The following is an 18602-nucleotide window of genomic DNA, read 5'->3' as shown; positions in this document are numbered from 1 at the left end:
ATGTTATTTTTGATACATGTTATACAAATCAACACTGAAATCATTCACAGATTGACTGGCCTAAATGTAAATGAATTTGTAAATAATAAATGAATGTTTCATATAAAAAGTAACAAAAATATATTTGATAAACTTCAGCGTGTACTGCTTCAATACAACAAACCAGAGCACCATGATGTGGAAAGCAAAGCAAAGCCACAGACAAAAAAAAAGAGAAACTGTGTCACATTGGGTATTACTGCTTTGATCTGAAAAACTTTTGACTGGTGTCAAAAGTGCCTGTGTTAACATACAGTAATTGTAACTCAGTCTTAAGTAAAAAGAAATGTTCTGTTTTACAGAATGCATGTAAAATGCCCCAATTCAAATATTTGTTTGAAACAATATACGGTCTGTTTCAAGGTAGTGGCCTGTTGAATACAGTCATTATATTACAGACACCAGACTGTCATTTGCAAACGGCGAGCCTTACATACGTGTGCACTGCAGTGCATTTATCTGGAAAGAAAACCTTGGCCTCATTGGGGTTACATGTTTAATGCATTAACCCCTTTACATTACAGGTCCCTCTGGCTGTGGGTAGCAAAATAGTTAAATTAAAAAAAAAGGATTCCTAAATGGTGTATGAGCCTCAGAAAAAAGTTTGATATCCTGATTGATTTGATGAAACGTATAAAATCTATAAAAATGTCCTATTGCTGCCCCACCCTCCCCCCTCCATCATGCAGAATACTTATGAATCAGGAAGTAGCGGTGGTATCTTTACCGGTAAATATATCAGGAACCAGGTGGTACTTTGAGCTTTAATGCAGTTCAGTGGACCCCCGTTTCCCATCTATGTCAAAAATAAATAAAATAATTGGCTTTCAATTAAAAAAAAAAAAAAAAACACAACACCTAGTTTAGGCTCTTTAAGTGTAGCTTATAAATCAGTGGTTCCATGGGGAGGAGATTGAGAGTCATGTGTTGTGGGACCATGTGAATTGGGCAATGCAATACTATATCATTCTCTTTCAAAAATTAATTAGTTAGAAATTCTCTTTTTCCCACAGCTATTAAACAGATCCGTATTTAGAGTATATAGGAGTGCATTGGAGAAAAATAAATAATCAGCAACATCACAGTTTAAAGATAACCCCTTTAGACTATAGACTCTACATAGGGAAACGTACAAGCACCTATTATGAATATAGGAAGGGCTCCAGGGACTCTGGTTTTAAGCAGAGCACCCCTTTCAAAGTCAGAAAGGGGGTTCCCTTCTCTAGAGGAAGATAATAAGTTGTTCGGGGGGTTTAAAGCAACAATTCCCCCTCAGAAGACTATAGGAGTTTAACGCTTATCTATATCTTGCCACATGACCTAAAATAAGGGGGGGTTATATTGCCCAGGTCATACTTGAAAACGAGAGGTAACTCTCAATGTATTACTTCCTGGTAAAATATTTTTATAAATAAATAATAAATAATATTAAAAGTAATTACTGGAAAGAGCAACAAGAGATCTGCAAGCAAATAATACAATTGTAAATAAGACTGAGCCATCAGTGCAAACAACCGCTGTAAATGCAAAATGGATAATATTTGACAGAAATAACTTTAGAGTAATCTTCAGGAGAAAATCAGCTTAGAATTTGGTATTGTTTATGGAAATGTTTATTACTATAATAGCAACTATTACATGTTTATAATGTGATTATAAAGGGATACAGGTATTCCTGCATGGTTTTATCCCTTCACTGTTCAATGAGATTTGGCAACGGATAGGGGATTAATGCAATAAATACACAACAAATGAGTGGTATTATAAAGCTACATAGATTCGGGGCTACAGGAAACAAAGCGTTACATGGGTGGTAAATCAAAATCGAACATCAAATGGTAAGTTATTACAAATTCAAGGTGCATGGCAGTCACAGCAGCTCAGCTATAGCACAGGCCTACCCATAATAAGACTCTATGGCCCCTATTAATTATACAGTCATTATGTAATAAGGGGGAAGAGTTCATGCCCTTTAAATTGAACTAAAACACATAGAGCAGCATATGGAATAAGAAAGGAACTTCATGGCAGATGTAGGTCTGGGTGTCACCCTTTCCATGTGTGCGCCCCTATCTGGGTGTCACCCTTCCATGTGTGTGCGCCCCATCATCTGGACCCTACACATTTACTGGTCAACATCTGCACACAATCAGAGCAGCAGCTACTACACAATGTGATGTGTCTATTCTCCCCGAGGGGAACACTGTATTCTAATTGTACAGAAATAGGATGTCAGAAGCTGCAGCTGCCATCACAGGTAGGTGAGTGAGAGAGAGAGGAGGGGAGGGGAGAGGAGAGAGGAGGGGAGGGGAGGGGAGAGGAGAGAGGAGGGGAGAGGAGAGAGGAGGGGAGGGGAGAGGAGAGAGGAGGGGAGGGGAGAGAGGAGGGGAGGGGAGAGGAGAGGAGAGAGGAGGGGAGGGGAGAGAGGAGGGGAGGGGAGAGGAGAGAGGAGGGGAGGGGAGAGAGGAGGGGAGGGGAGAGAGGAGGGGAGGGGAGGGGAGGGGAGAGAGGAGGGGAGGGGAGAGGAGAGAGGAGGGGAGGGGAGAGGAGAGAGGAGGGGAAGGGGAGAGGGGGGAGGGGGAAGGGGAGAGGGGGGAGGGGGAAGGGGAGAGGGGGGAGGGGGAAGGGGAGAGGGGGGAGGGGGAAGGGGAGAGGGGAGAGGGGAGAGGGGAGAGGGGAGAGGGGGGAGGGGGGAGGGGAAGAGGGGAAGAGTGAGGCTGCTAAAGAGGACTCCAACATTAAAATTAAAATTATGCAATACCATTTCCATACTCAGTTTCCACGTAAAAGCAACTAAATATCCTGTTGCTCCTCCTATAAATCTCCAATTTACAAACCCTACAGTTAAAATCCTGCAATGGGCAATAACTATGTTGTTTAATGTAATAGCACCAAGGAGTATGTTTGGGGTATTAGTTCCAATTCTATTTTCACAGCACTTCTAGGTTCCTAATCTTACAATCCCACTCTCTTGAAAGTGAATATGATGGATTTTACAAAGCTTATGTCCCATTATAGTACAAATCTTGCTTAAATCTTTCTAAAATAAAGTTCAAATAGCTGTGTCCTCAAGTTAAATAAATGTAGATTTTGTTTTAATTCTGACAGAAACACACATTTTTAAGCCACTGTGACCATTGCTGGTAGCAATGAGTTGCTGCCCCCGCTCTCTGATAGTACTTACTCCCACTGCCCATAACAATGTATTTAACACTTGCCTTCAAACAGTCTCCCACACCGCCAGCTGCTCACTAGAAATAGAGAGGTAAAAACTCACATAAACCCTGGGACCGCAGGTGTGGAGGGTCTTCTTAGCACCGCTGTGATGATGGGAGTGACCGGTCACTGTGCTTGTGCTTTATATGCTTCGCTTTAGCTACTTTAAGACAAGGAGTAGGGAGGGGGTGTGTCCTTCCACCAATCACACAGACCCTATTCAAATACTGCCCCAGGCTGCTTTGCTTACTTGCCACCAATTTCAAATGACAACACAGCAGTAATCAGCAATACACACCATGCAATATCATTAACCATGCAATAACAATGTACTAACAGCAGACCTGTTACAGGAACGCTCACTGTAAGTCTCACTGCTTTGCAGTCAGTCTCACTGATTTTTATCAGCAGAGGTTTCAGTGACGTTAGGGTAGACTCACTGATAAAAAAAAAAGCTGTGTGTGCTGTGCATGCGCATAGTTAGTGAAACTTCTTTGTGTGTTGTCAGCAACGTGTGTGTGTGTGTGTGTGAGTGTGTGTGTGTGTGTGTGTGTGACAGGGGGTGTGACACAGGGGGTGTGGGTGGGTGGTCTGCGCTCCGTGTCCTCTTCTCATATGTCAGCGGGCGTGTGGGGGGAACACTTCTGCGCATGCGTGGCGTCCGTCAGCGGCACCATCACTACTGCGCATGCGCGGCATATGCCAGCGGGCGTGTGGGGGGAAAGGCGCCGCTGCCAGCCGCTTCTGCGCATGCGTGGCGTCCGTCAGCGGCGCCATCAATACTGCGCATGCACGGCATATGTCAGCGGGCGTGTGGGGGGAGCGGCGGCCGTTAGGAGCGTGACGTCATTTCCGTTTCACATGTTCGTCTCCATGAAGGAGTTCTGTTCAATCAAAATTGACTAGGTGCCACTAAAGAAGTTTCACTTAAAAAAAAAAAGCATTATTTCTCCTTGAAAATTACATTTTTGGGTCCAAAACACAGAAATCTCACTTATTTCAGGCCTGTTGAAAGGTAACAGTTATAAAACAAATATAAGTAATAAGAGCTATTGTGGCGTTGTAGTAATGACAACATGAATAGGCACACTTTCTTTGTGTGTGTGTGTATGTATGTAGCAGAGTCCCCCTCCTTACCTCCGGTGAGGGGTAACTGTTCAGCAGGTCGGCGGAGCAGCAGGCGATCAGGGAGTTTATGGGGACGGCCATTTTGCGGCAAGGCGCGCATGCGCAGTGTCAGGAGAGTGACAGCCATCTTGGAATGGCTCAGCACGGACTGAAACGGGACTACGAGTCCCAGAATCCACGGGGGGAGGGTTGATCACATGGACAGACCCAACCAATGGGATGTGAGCATCCTGGAGGAGGAGTATATCCTCTGCGAGCAGAGAGCTCGCTAGTCAGTGCTGACTAAGGCGCAAGGAGTAAAGTAGTGTCCAGGGAGCAGTAGCTCCTGGACTAGGCCTAGACCTTGCCCTCTTCCTCCCTAAGTCAAAGTTAGGCCCTGAGCCTGGATGTATGTAGGGAAGCCCTAGATAGGGACCCTTTTCCTTAGTGTTGTAGTAGCACTTACAGTGTCGGTGGACGCGCGACGACCTGTTGCCTGGACAGGGTTGCACGTGGCACCAGACTTTGTGTGAGACACTCCAGCTGGAGCTCACACCACGTGGAGGCCTGGACACCTAGGCGAGAGGGGATTGCTGTCGGAGGCCCCGCTGCGTGGGACCTGCTTCAGCGTAATTCCGGAAGCTTCCCCTGGTGTACTGGAGTACCCAGGCAGGTATCACACGTGCACCAACGGTTCACACTTGGGGGGTAGCGCTACATCGCACTCGGGTGGGATTGTCTGTGTGGACACCGGGGTTATAGGTGCCCAAGGCACCCTCAGTACTATAGTTTGTATAGTAAAGACGATGTATATGTAGCCAGGACCCCTTGGTCCCCCGGTTCAGCTGCGTGCCTTATCCTCTTACCTCCGGTGCAGGGAGGTTGGTGCAGGCGAGTGCATCACTAGAGCTCCTCGGCACAGGCGTCAGCCATCTTGCGACTCCTTGCACATGTGCAGGTTTGGGTTGCGGTGGCCATCTTGGTACACCTCATGCATGCGCAGAGCATTCCCACTGTGGCGGCCATTTCAAAGTACTCCGCAGGGGAACTACAATCCCCAGCAGCCCTTTGGGCTGCTAGACACATGGGCTGCAACAGCCAATCGCGCGGCCGGAATCTCCTGCAGGGAGAAAGGTACATTTCGCGCGCTGAGGGTAGCACGGCGGAAGCAGGACAGCAAGGGGACAGGTAAGGTCCATGGAGAAGTGCTCCGCTGGACTAGGCCAGAGTATTCCCCTTCAGGTCCCAGTTTGGCCCCAACCATCACTAGCTTGTGGTGCTATACAGGCATACCCCGGTTTAAGGACACTCATTTTAAGTACACTCGCGAGTAAGTACATATCGCTCAATAGGAAAACAGCAGCTTGCGCATGCGCCTGTCAGCACGTCCTGAACAGCAATACCGGCTCCCTACCTGTAACGAAGCTGTGCGCAAGCGGGGAGACTATAGAGCCTGTTACAAATGCGTTATTTACATCAGTTATGCATGTATATGACGATTGCCGTACAGAACATGCATTGATAAGTGGGTAAAAGGTAGTGCTTCACTGTAAGTACATTTTCGCTTTACATACATGCTCCGGTCCCATTGCGTACGTTAATGCGGGGTATGCCTGTATGGAAGGCCCCTCAGATAGGGACGCTCCCCTTAGCCTGTTAGTGCTAGTACCTGTGTACCAGTGACGGACGCACGCGGCGTGCGTGGCCTGCATCTGGGACCAGACCAGGCCATCATCTCAGAGACTATCTAAGGTGGGACGCTCCGGCTGGAGGCTACCCCATGCTGAGGCGGATCTTCGGTGGAACAGACTGACTGTTTACTTGGCCTTACTCAGCGACCCCCGGGGCTGGAGCTCCGGGCAGGTATTTTCCACAAGTGCACCAACACATAGTGGGGCAGCACTGTCTCACACTTGGGGTGGAATAGGCCTTCCTGGCCTGGACACTGGGACACTGGTGCCCCTGCACCAAAGTACTGTGGGAATATACCGCAGTCGTAATAAGCTATACTGTATATGTATACTGTGTGTGTTCATGGTTGTTGTTTAGAACCTTCCACTAAATAATGTTACCAATACGTTGTGTGTGTATTACTGGGCATATTGTCTTGTCCGGATCCTTCCCAGGTGGAGGCACTGTTAGTGGATATTGATATAAACACCCCAGGCTCCCTGTGGCAGAGGATCGGGCCTCCTGTTTGCCTCGCAGGTATTAGCAGGCAAACCGCCCTGACACAGGGGAAAGGGGGCTACATATATATATATTTGGTGTGATATTGTCATTACTGTTTGTATTGGTTCCTACAGTATGAGGAGTCATCCCGCCAACGCTGGGATCCCTCATGGGTGGAGGCACTGCACCGAGAGAGAGCTCACTCCAGGCTCCCAGAAGCGGAGGCTCAGGCCTTCTGTGATCGTACAGGTGACAGCAGCACGCGTAATTGCCTGCGGTTTCCCTTAGGCATAGGGAAAGGGGGTTACATTTGGAGGCGCTGCTAATATTCAGACCAGAGGTGCCCAAACTAAATTAAAAGAAATCATGTTATGAAAGGAGCATGTCCCTACCGTCCCGCCAGAGGGTCTGCGAGCGGGCCCTGGAATGACAAGCACCTCTCCGACACGTGGTCGCCGTTGGCCATGTTCCTATGTTCACCTCCTTAGATAAAGTGTGTTCAACAGTGGGTCAGCTACTGGGGTTAGCTGATGCCCATATCATAGACCTAGACTGGGACCCCAACCTTCAATGGAGTCTGATTCTATTTAACTGTGGCTGTGACGTGCAGGAGGATGATGGTCCACAGGCCTTGCTGCTTCCTGGAGCACCGCCTGGCGGATGTCCCCTCCCAATAAAAAGGGAGGATTTTAGTCCCGGACCAGCACCTGAGGTGCTTTTGGGGGCTGAACTCTTCTACCCCTCGGATAACCATTAAGTACAAATAAATATATAAGAGTAATGTAAATGGAATAAAACTTATATATGTTGTAAATTGAGAGTAGATATATGTATAAGTAAACTTGCATAACTGAATGAATTTTGTCAGCAATCATTGTCAGCAATCAAATGGAAAGGAACAGAGTGAACCAGAGGGAGAAATAAAAAAAAATAATAATGTTAAACAAGGTGTACTGGTATCCATTGAATCCCTTGGGGGAGAGTGTCCAATCGGAATATCCAGAAAGATTCTCTCTTAGAAAGAGATCTGAATCGGTCCCCTCCAGAGAGAGAGATGAGGGAACATGCTCAATCCCCATGACTGAGATCTCCAGGTTCTTTGTGGTGTTTTTCCCAAGAATGTCTGTACATCAGGCCTGCACAACTCGTAAAGCGAGAAGGGCCGAACTGCTCCAAGGAAAAAAAATTTGGGCCGCACGTTTAATATCATCATCATCTCTCCTCCAGCACCTCTCATCATCATCATCCTCATATATCTCCCCCTGAACCCCTCACTATCAACCTTTGTGATACTCCCCATCTATCTCTCATACCCCCATCTCTCCCCCTCACCCACACACATAATACTCCCCCTCCACATCAAACACATAATACCCCCCTGCACACCACACACATCCCACCCACCCTGCACCTCCCATCCTTCTCCCCCCTCCACATCACATCACTCTCCCCCCCCGCACCTCACATCACTCTCCCCCCCCGCACCTCACATCACTCTCCCCCCCCTGCACCTCACATCACTCTCCCCCCCTGCACCTCACATCATTCTCCCCCCGTGCACCTCACATCACTCTCCCCCCCTGCACCTCAACCTCCCATGCACCTCCAATCACCCCCCCTACACCTCCAATCACCCTCCCCCGCACCTCACATCACCCTCCCCTGCACCTCACATCACCCTCCCCTGCACCTCACATCACATCACCCTCCCCTGCACCTCACATCACCCTCCCCTGCACCTCACATCACACTCCCCCCTGCACCTCACATCATTCTCCCCCCCTGCACTTCACATCATTCTCCCCCCATGCACCTCACATCATTCTCCTTCCCTGCACCTCACATCACCCTCCCCCTGCACCTCCAATCACCCCCCCTCTGCACCTCCAATGACCCCCCCTTTCACCTCTTTGTGGTGTTTTTCCCAAGAATGTCTCTACATACTATGGTTAATGTTTCCCTTAATGATGTTACGTCAGTGTTCTAAAAACCTAGTACTAAGAGTATGTGTAGTGCTTCCCACATATTGTGGACACGAGAGCAGAAAAGTGTGTATATATATATATACAGGTAAACCCCGTTATAGCGCGGTCCTCGGGGGCCACCCGATCCGACCGCACTAGACCCGGGGTCGCGCTAATTTTTAAAAAAACCATGGCCGCCGCGCGCCTGATCGGGAGGGAGTGAGGAGGGAAGGAAGGAAGAGGTGGCCGGAAGCCCTACACGTCCCCTAGCAATGGCGAGTCCAGCCACAACCTGCTCCTTACCTCCCACCACCGGCATCCATTTCCTCCCCCCCCAGGCCCCCACACCTACCGGCCCTCAGCGGCATAGCTCACGCGGCCCTCCAAGTACCAGCCTGCTCCTCACTCACCTCCCCTCCTCCCGACACCCCCCCCCCTCCTCCTGATGCCAGCTCCGCTCCGATCTCAGCAGCCGACACCAAAGGTAGGGAGGGGGAGGGGGAGGTGTGGTGTAGTGTGCTGTGAGTGCTGTGAGAGTGTGCTGTGAGTGCTCTGTTCTGTGAGAGCTGTGTGCTGTGAGAGTGTGCTGTGAGTGCTGTGTACTGTGAGAGCTGTGTGCTGTGTGCTGTGAGAGTGCGCTGTGAGTGCTGTGTGCTGTGAGAGTGTGCAGTGAGAGTGTGTGCTGGGAGTGTGTGCAGTGAGTGTGTGTGCAGTGAGTGTGTGTGCAGTGTGTGTGTGCAGTGAGAGAGTGTGCAGTGTGTGCAGTGTGCAAAAAAAATGTAAAAAAAAAAACGGGAGCCACGTGAAAACCGCGTTATAACCGATTTCGCGTTATAACAGGTCGCGCTATAACGGGGTTTACCTGTATATATATATATAATGTAGGTACTTAGATAGATAATTCGTCCATTTACTTTGAAAGATTCTCCTATTGTGTGAGAACAGAAAGTGTTTTAATAACCAAGTGTTACAAGTTAAACACCTGTTTCTGACAGAACACACATTGCCTGGTCCTCAACTCCTTCTCCTAGGGTTCATGAGGGAGGTGGAGGCCTCCTCCCAGGGAGGACACCTCACAAGCTGTCCGATTGGCAGTAGATAATTCCTATGGAGGGTTGTATAATTCTGTTTATTTTAAATGTTTTCTTCATTTTTTGGGATCTGTGTGCCGGGGAATCTGTGTACTGGAGATAGGGGGATCTGTGAGATGGTGGCAGGGGGATCTGTGTGCTGTGGCAAAGAGATCTGTGTGCTGCGGATTATGTGTGCTGAGGGAAGGGGGATCTATGAGATGGTAGCAGGGGATCTGTGTGCTGGGGCAGGAGGATCTGTGTGCTGTGGCAAAGAGATCTGTGTTGGGGCAGGAGGATCTGTGTTGGGGCAGGAGGATCTGTGTGCTAGGGCAAAGAAATCTGTGTGCTGTGGCAAAGAGATCTGTGTGCTGGGGCAGGGGTTGCAGTACCTGGTTGCCTCACTCCTTCTCCTCCATCTCCCGTTGGCTGCCTAGTGCTGCTGCCTCTTCCCGCACAGCCATATTCACACGGCATGGGAAACATACCATGTGAAGACACTCCCAAAATGATAATCATTGGCGATTAATTTCAATTCTTATTTTTCCGGTCTTAATTGGTTTTAACAAAATAAAAAAAAAAACAATGATTGGTCGGTGGTGTTTCATCATGTGTTTTTTTTTTTTTCAGTTAAAACCGAAAAACGGAAACCCTAATTATAACTTATTTTTATTGTCCCAATGTACATGCCTACTTCACTCTGTACGTATGATAAATGCATCTAAAGCTGTATATAGTTTAATCACCACTCAAAGTGATGCAGAAATTATTATACAGGCATACCCCGCATTAACGTACGCAATGGGACCGGAGCATGTATGTAAAGCGAAAATGTACTTAAAGTGAAGCACTACCTTTTTCTCACTTATTGATGCATGTACTGTACGGCAATCGTCATATACGTGCATAACTGATGCAAATAACACATGTGTAACAGGCTCTATAGTCTCCCCGCTTGCGCACAGCTTCGGTACAGGTAGGGAGCCGGTATTGCTGTTCAGGATGTGCTGACAGGTGCATGCGTGAGCTGCCGTTTGCCTATTGGGCGATATGTACTTACTCGCGAGTGTACTTAAAGTGAGTGTACTTAAAGCGGGGTATGCCTGTACATGAATGTGGGCTTTTAATACTGAGGACATCAGTGAAAATATTTGTTTGTCCGATCTCATGTATGGTTGTTTGTTGTATATAAATCATGTCTCTTTTCTGAACACACATGCCTATTTTACTCTGCAGGTATAACAACTGCATTTTAATCTATATGTAGCCGCTTTACCCCCACCCTCTGTGAGATTGGGTTGCTACCTGTATGTTTCCTAGTACTGCGCATACCTGGTGGTAACAGGAGGCTCTGAGTTGTTCCGCGATGGTGTGGGGAGAATCAGGCTTCAGGGTACCTTATTCGTATAAGGTTGGCAGCGCCTCCAGTCAGTGAGGATCCTGTGTCTGCAGGATGGTCCATGCTGACACTGTTCTTATCCCAAGGCAGTGAGTCACACACTTGGATGGTTCAATTGATGTTTATTGCATATTCCAGAATGTACAACAGTCCACATTCCCTGGAAGGCTACCTTAAGGCTTGAGGCCCATCTAGGTTTCCTTCTGGTGCTCCTCCTGTATCCCCTTATGGGATATAGGGTAGCTGTGTCACTCCACAGGGGGAGGGAAAAGACACTTATTTCTGGGAGAGTGCCAGTGTAAATACCCTGGGGTTGGGCTTGTAACACTGCCCCATAACAGGGCATGTCTGATAGGCATCATACATTTACATGACCCAACCAGTATCCTCCCCCAGGCTGACACTCTCAGGCTGTTGCTAGGCCTGCCCCTGGATACAGTAAATATATCAAGGGCTGCAATAGCACACACGGCCCTTATGAGATAATGTAACCCCTCCAGTGCCTGTCCCTAGCAGGATTTATACTGTTAGGGCCCATGGGAAGTAGTAGTGGCCGGAGGCTATGCTACATATATATTGTATATTAACTTTCCATACTGATGCAGGGCATTTGTATATGCAGGCAAACTAGTCTAATTAACGTCTTTCATCTCCTGAAGGGGTTCACATTCTTTGGCCAAAGGGCCTGTCCATCACTGCCCCAGGTGTCCCTAAAAGGATGGGGGAGGGGGAGGAATTACATATGTTATACTGATTTCTGATCTCCAGGGCAACAATATGCAGCATTAGCATGAACATATACACTTGAGGCTAATTTGTACGGCAACAACTTTTTAATCTATAGGCTTCACTATGATCATCACCTCATTGCTGTGATGTGGATCCCTCTATTTCTCATAGGGATTATGTGAACTATGGAGGAAGATGATAGTTTGGTGCATAACTAGTTTATGCTCAGTCCATTGACCGTGTTCCTTTACCTTCATTCTTAGGGAGGAAATAGGAGGGAGAGAAGAGGGAAGGGAAAGGGGAAAAAAAATAAAGCAATTGATGTATAAAATGAACCATTAGTAATATAACCAGTAATGAGAATGAATTAGAGGGACTCACTTGTTCTGTGTTATATAGCCCTATGAAGGGGATGAAACATGCTTTCTAAAGACGTCTATCATAGATAAATATTGCACTAATGTTCTACTTTAAAGTGTTTATAAGACTCTAACATTGATTGGTAGCTTCCCATGGCAGACGAGATACACGTTCTCACTTTCAGTGTTCCAAATACAGTTTTACAGTTACAATATATCAATATTATATCTACTCTTATCTTGTAACTTCACATCACAAGGTTCGCACTTTTTTAGGAACAAAAAACAGGGTTGCTCTGGTGGGAGACTTTGATCGGGTAATGGAAGCTCTTTTCAAAGTTCTCATTCATACACTGGCGCAACAACTCGTCTCCAGACATGGCAGAGGATATATATGACTGAAGGGAATAATAGCTCCAGGCAGCAGATCACTGGGACAGTCGTATACCCAATGCGGAGGTAAGGTCTCAGCGTCTTTTAGGTCAAAAACACCACGAAAGTCAAAGTATTTGGTGGGAAGTTGCCACCACGTTATCTTTGATGGAGCAAGAAACATTTTGAACAGGATCAAGGGGTGTTGAATTGGGTGAGCATGGAAAACTATTCTGTACAGAGAAAGTAGAGGAAAAACTATGGTTCTCAATTTTCAGTTAATACGGGATTATGTAACATTAGCCACATGAAATCGAGGATGACAGGAAAATTAGGAGCAGAGATAACAAGAAAGACATGACGGTCGAAAGAAGTTTAAAATGGAATTATCTGCATTGTAACTGGTCCTGATTTTAATGGTGATCCGTCAATAGACTCTACTGGTTCTGCTTGTAAATTGTTGTATGTAGTACCTTTTTGTACCTGTACGTAATGTCTATAAAGTTTCCTGATGCGCCTGAAACAATCAGAGCGACTACAGGACATGGAGACAGCCCAGGGCGATGCAACAGAACAGTTAAGGTTGTGAAATATAACATCAGACTTTTGCTCAGTACAGAAGTGTATTATGGGTACGAGCACTTTACCACAATAACAAATGTGTTTCAATATGCTGGTTAACCCTAGAAACTGCTGTATTGTCACTTTGCTTATCTAATTATAAACTGTCTGTCTCTTTTTGCAGACAGCATTTCTGCCATCGCTCCTTTCACACTATATGTAGGATAAATAGGAAGCCGCCAGGCAGTGCATTTGCACTTGGAAGTAGAATAAAAATTCTCTCCTCTTTAATCATTTAATTTTTATTCAGCTCAACTTGCAAAATGTGCCAATTTGTGTAGCGAGTAACAGTTTAATTGCTGTAACGTGAAGTATACGCCCCAAGTTGTAAGTAATGGTGAAATTATGAATGCACGCCTCCTTGCATAGGTTATAAAAGTAGATGTTTTAAGAATAAAGTTTCAGTGCCCATTTTATTCACTCAGGTTTGACTATTACATGTACTCTTGTACATATGGATTGTTCCTTCAGCAGGACCGTCGCCTCAGCCTTCACCGGAGAAAATTACAAGCCCTGGCTACTTCCAGTCCAGGTTGGGGGTAAAACCGTCCAGGCCCTAGTAGATTCGGGCTCTGGGAAAACTCTGGTCTTCCAGGAACTGTTACCGCCTAACGTGTGTTCTTTTGACTCCCCATGGAGTATAGAATGTATACACGGCGATGTAAAACGGTATCCAACGGCCAAAATCCGGCTACAGGTAAAAGGTCAGGAGGCCTACCTCGAAGTAGAAGTCGCTCCTTGGCTCCCTGCCCCCGTTGTGCTCGGCCGGGACTGGCCTTTCTTTTCAGACCTAATGGCTCCAGTCTCTCACTGACACAATATGTAATAAAAGTTTTCTGATAGACTGTTATCCTAAAAGTCTTGAGAGTGGGGTTTAATTTCTTCCACAATGTCAACAGCTGGGGACTAAGGCTGCGTCCCCGCTAGCGCTGAGCTCGCTGAGCAACTGCTTTGGCCCCGCTCCTCATAGGAGAAACCCAGGCCTCATATCAGGGCCTCCCAGCAGACCAGGTAATGGATTACAAACAAGTAAAAGCCGCCATACTGGATCACTTAGGTCTGACCCCAGAGACCTACCGGCAGCAGTTCCGGAGCCTGAAGAATACCGCTAAGATGAGACCCCGGGTCCTCGCTCAGCGGTTATTGGATTTGTGTACTCGCTGGATACAACCCGATGAGCGCACTAAGGAGGCAATTCTTGAGCAAGTTGTTTTGGAACAATTAATACAGGTAATACCCCCTTCTGCACACTCTTGGGTAAAACGCCATGCTGCTGAAACCCTAGCTTTGGCGGTTCGACTCGTTGAGAACTTCCTTGGGGCCGAGGACCAGGCGAGTGTCCGGGAGGGGACGGATCCGACTACACCGGCACTTGCGGACGCCCAAAGAGGGAGACCGGAGCAACGGGGAAACGACGGACCATCTATACGCCACCGCCAAGTTCCACGGAAGGAGAAGTCCTTCCAACAATGGAGAGGTCTAAATGCCGGTCACCGCCGAGAACCTCCTCCACTTCCTGATGTTGACTTGTCGCCACATGAGAGGAACTTCAGAAGACATCGCACACAGGACCCATCGGAAGCCTGGTCTCCAGTATCAGGCCCAGCTGAGCGATATCCGCGTCACCCTCCAGCGAGGGAACCCTCTCCATGTTCTGCCTGCGGAAAACAAGGCCACCGTTACGTGGACTGTCCACAGATGGATTGTTCCTTCAGCAGGACCGTCGCCTCGGCCTTCACCGGAGAAAATTACAAGCCCTGGCTACTTCCAGCCCAGGTTGGAGGTAAAACCGTCCAGGCCCTTGTAGATTCGGGCTCTGGGAAAACTCTGGTCTTCCAGGAACTGTTACCGCCTAACGTGTGTTCTTTTGACTCCCCATGGAGTATAGAATGTATACACGGCGATGTAAAACGGTATCCAACGGCCAAAATCCGGCTACAGGTAAAAGGTCAGGAGACCTACCTCGAAGTAGAAGTCGCTCCTTGGCTCCCTGCCCCCGTTGTGCTCAGCCGGGACTGGCCTTTCTTTTCAGACCTAATGGCTCCAGTCTCTCACGAGGAGCCTTATTCTATGGCTCAGGAGAACCCTGGTAAACTTTTTATGAGCCTGAGGAAGCCGTGTGTGACGGCGAAACGCGTTGCTCCATCCCTACCTGTTTTTGTCCAACTGAGGCTTCCGTAGCCAGTGGACATTCTGACAGTCGCAGTTGCTCCTGAGCAGAGGCGCGTCATCACCCTGCACTCCGGACGCAGAGGCAGAGCAGCTCTTGCGGCTGGAAGTTGACACTGTTGCACGGCGGCGAGTCTGAGTGTTGTTCCATCTGCCTGATCCCAGACACTAAAGAGGGGAGTCCCGATTGCATCTTTAATTTAAGAACATATGCTGGTGCCTTAAACTTCGGTCGATATCCTGGAAGGGTTAAGCTGAACCCCACAGACCATTATACCACACATTTACTTACACTGGGCCGTGTAAGTATTCTGTTATTTGATTATTACTTTATAACCCCTACCCTTTTCTTCTGGAACAGACTGGAGGATACACCACAGATACCATTATAAATCCACACTTACACAAGGCCGTGTAAGTTTATTATTGATATCATTATCACATCAGTTCCATTTGTCCCTTAACAGTTCTTTCAATATTTGTATGTTTTTAGCTGGAAAGTGTTAACCCCTTGCTCCCCTATTTTTTCTGTTTCCAAACTTTTCCTTCTCGGCAGACCTTTTCCCCAGTAGACACCGGGTCGGAAGCAAAGACGCTCTGACAAACAGGACTGGTTGCAGAAATCTGGGTCTCAAGGTGACCATTCTAGAAGCCAGAAGTCACAAGTGATGGCTGGGGTTGGCCAGAAGGAGGGGGATATGGGCCCTGGAGATTTACGAGACCTATACCTCCCTGATTTTCGCCAGAGGCAAAGGGAAGACCCAGTCCTTGCTAGACAGTATGACAAGGTGGTAAAGATTGATGAGCAGATATTGAATACACAGGGGGTGATAGTATTCCCCCATTTTGAATTATCAAATGATATCCTGTATAGGGTGAATAGGCAGACACAAACAGGGGAGGTCACCAGACAGATATTGGTTCCCAAGGCGTTTGTTAAATCTGTATTCACTCTAGCCCATACTGTCCCTTGGGGTGGTCACCTTGGTAGGGATAAAACATTGGACCGTATTTCGTCCCGATTCTATTGGCCAAGGATGCATAGTGATATTGCTAAGTTATGTGCGGCATGTCCGGAGTGCCAGCTAACTAGTCAGAAGGGACAAAAACCAGCCCCTTTGGTTCCTCTACCCTTGGTGTCAGTTCCCTTTGAGAGGATTGGGGTGGACTTGGTAGGACCTCTAGAACCTTCTGTGAAAGGACACAGGTTTATTCTTGTAATAGTGGACTATGCAACCAGATATCCTGAGGCGTTCCCCCTGAGTACAGCAACGGCGAAGCAAGTAGGCAACAAGTTATTGGAGCTGTTCTCACGGGTTGGTCTTCCCCAGGTTATGTTGACAGACCAAGGTACAAATTTTATGGTTAAAGTGATGCAGGATGTCTTAAAATTACTAGAGGTCGTCTGTTCGGACATCGGTCTACCATCCACAGACTGACGGATTGGTGGAAAGATTTAACCGAACTCTAAAAGGGATGCTGAGAAAATTTGTAGATTCAGAGAAGAGAGCCTGGGATGAACTTCTCCCTTTTCTGCTGTTTGCAGTGCGGGAAGTTCCCCAGGCCTCCAGTGGTTTCTCTCCATTTGAACTGCTGTATGGCCACCAACCCCTGGGTATCCTAGACCTGCTAAAAGCCCAGGAACAGCGGTCCCCTTCTAAGAATACCCTGCAATATGTATTGGACCCTAGGAAGCGCCTAGATGTGGTCGGCCATTTTGCTAGGGAGAATCTTAGATCAGCTCAGGACAGTCAGGAGAGACATTACAATCAAAATGCTCGTATGAGAGTGTTTCACCCAGGAGATCAAGTGATGTTGTTGTTACCCAGTTGTGAGAGCAAACTTCTAGCCAAATGGCAGGGCCCATTCGAAGTACTCCGCCGCACGGGTGATGTGGATTACGAGATCACTCAACCAGGTTCCAGGAAGGGTAAACAAATTTACCATGTGAACTTGCTGAAAACCCTGGAAGGTGCAGCGGTCTCTATTCATCCACCCGGTGGAGGAGGAAACGGACCTGGTTCCTCAGCCCCCGCAGGAGAACATTGTGTGTGATGATAAAATCCCAATGGGTAGACAATTGTCCTCTGAACAAAAAGGGGACATGTTAGAAATAGTTGCACAATTCAATTATGTTTTTTTCTGATTAACCAGGGCAAACTAATTTAGTTTCCCATGTGATAGAGACAGCACCTGGGGTAAAGTACGTTCTCTTCCTTACAGGTTGCCTGAAAGCCGTAAGGCCCTGGTAGAGAAAGAGGTACAAGAAATGTTACATTTAGGCGTGATTGACGAATCATGCAGTGAGTGGTGTAGTCCACTAATTATGGTCCCTAAACCTAATGGGAAGGTAAGATTTTGTGTGGACCTCCGAAAAGGTCAATGCGGTATCCAAGTTTGACGCATGTCCGATGCCATGGGTGGACGAGTTAATTGACGCCCTTGGTAACGCAGAATATATATCCACGCTGGACTTAACAAAAGGATACTGGCAAATACCTTTGGAGGAAAAGTCCAAGTGCAAAACAGCCTTTGCCACTCCCATGGGTTTATACCAGTTTGTGACAATGCCATTTGGACTGCATGGAGCCCCAGCCACATTTCAGAGGCTCATGGATAAAGTACTGAGACCCCATAGGACTTATGCCGCGGCCTATCTAGATGACATTGTCATTTATAGTAAACACTGGCGGGCCCATCTAAATAGGCTGAAAGCGGTCCTCAAGTCGCTAAGAGAGGCAGGGCTCACAGCCAACCCTAAGAAATGTGCCTTAGGTAAGGCGGAAACCAAGTACCTGGGGTATGCAGTGGGTGGTGGAAAAGTAAGGCCACTAGCCGATAAGGTAGCTGCCCTGAAAGAAGTTCCGACCCCCCCCGAACAAAAACGCAGGTACGCTCCCCCTGTTGGGTTTAGCAGGGTACTATCGGAGGTTCATCCCCAACTACTCGGAAGTTGCAGCCCCACTAACAGACCTCACAAAAAAGTGTGCCCCTACACAAGTGGAATGGTCAAGGAAGTGCCAGAGAGCCTTTGAGGAGGTAAAAAGTTGTCTATCAGAGGGTCCCGTCCTTAGAAGCCCAGACTTCGATAAGCCTTTTATCATGCAAACTGATGCCTCACAGATAGGGCTAGGGGCAGTGCTCTCGCAACAGTTTGAGGGAGTGGAACATCAGATCCTTTTTCTGAGTTGGAAATTGTTCCCAAGGGAAAAAAACCTACTCAGTAATTGAGAAAGAGTGTCTCGCAGTAAAGTGGGCAATCGAGGCCTTGAGGCACTACCTGGCGGGAGTCCATTTTACATTGGTAACAGACCATGCTCCATTGAAATGGTTAAATACGATGAAAGACTCCAATGCTAGGTTGACCAGGTGGTATATGGCCCTC

General features: G+C 47.5%; 1 protein-coding gene across 2 annotated transcripts in view; it reads right to left on the bottom strand.

Annotated features, from left to right (window-relative positions):
- The window catches only part of LOC142493707 (glutathione S-transferase 3-like), a 59434-nt gene that overhangs the window by 17237 nt on the left and 23595 nt on the right, over positions 1 to 18602 (bottom strand). Inside the window, exon 1 of one of the 2 annotated variants that reach the window (XM_075598188.1) lies at positions 3317 to 3459. The exons of the other annotated variant lie outside the window; for it this stretch is intronic. The gene's annotated coding sequence lies outside the window, so the exon portion shown is untranslated. Of the gene's footprint in view, positions 1 to 3316; positions 3460 to 18602 lie in introns of those variants that run through there. 2 annotated transcript variants of the gene reach the window in all.

This window comes from Ascaphus truei, chromosome 4 (assembly GCF_040206685.1).
Source record: "Ascaphus truei isolate aAscTru1 chromosome 4, aAscTru1.hap1, whole genome shotgun sequence".
NCBI classification, from domain to species: Eukaryota; Metazoa; Chordata; class Amphibia; order Anura; family Ascaphidae; genus Ascaphus; species Ascaphus truei.
Note: the sequence above shows the minus strand (reverse complement) of the source record. Positions and strands in the feature narration are given on the sequence as shown.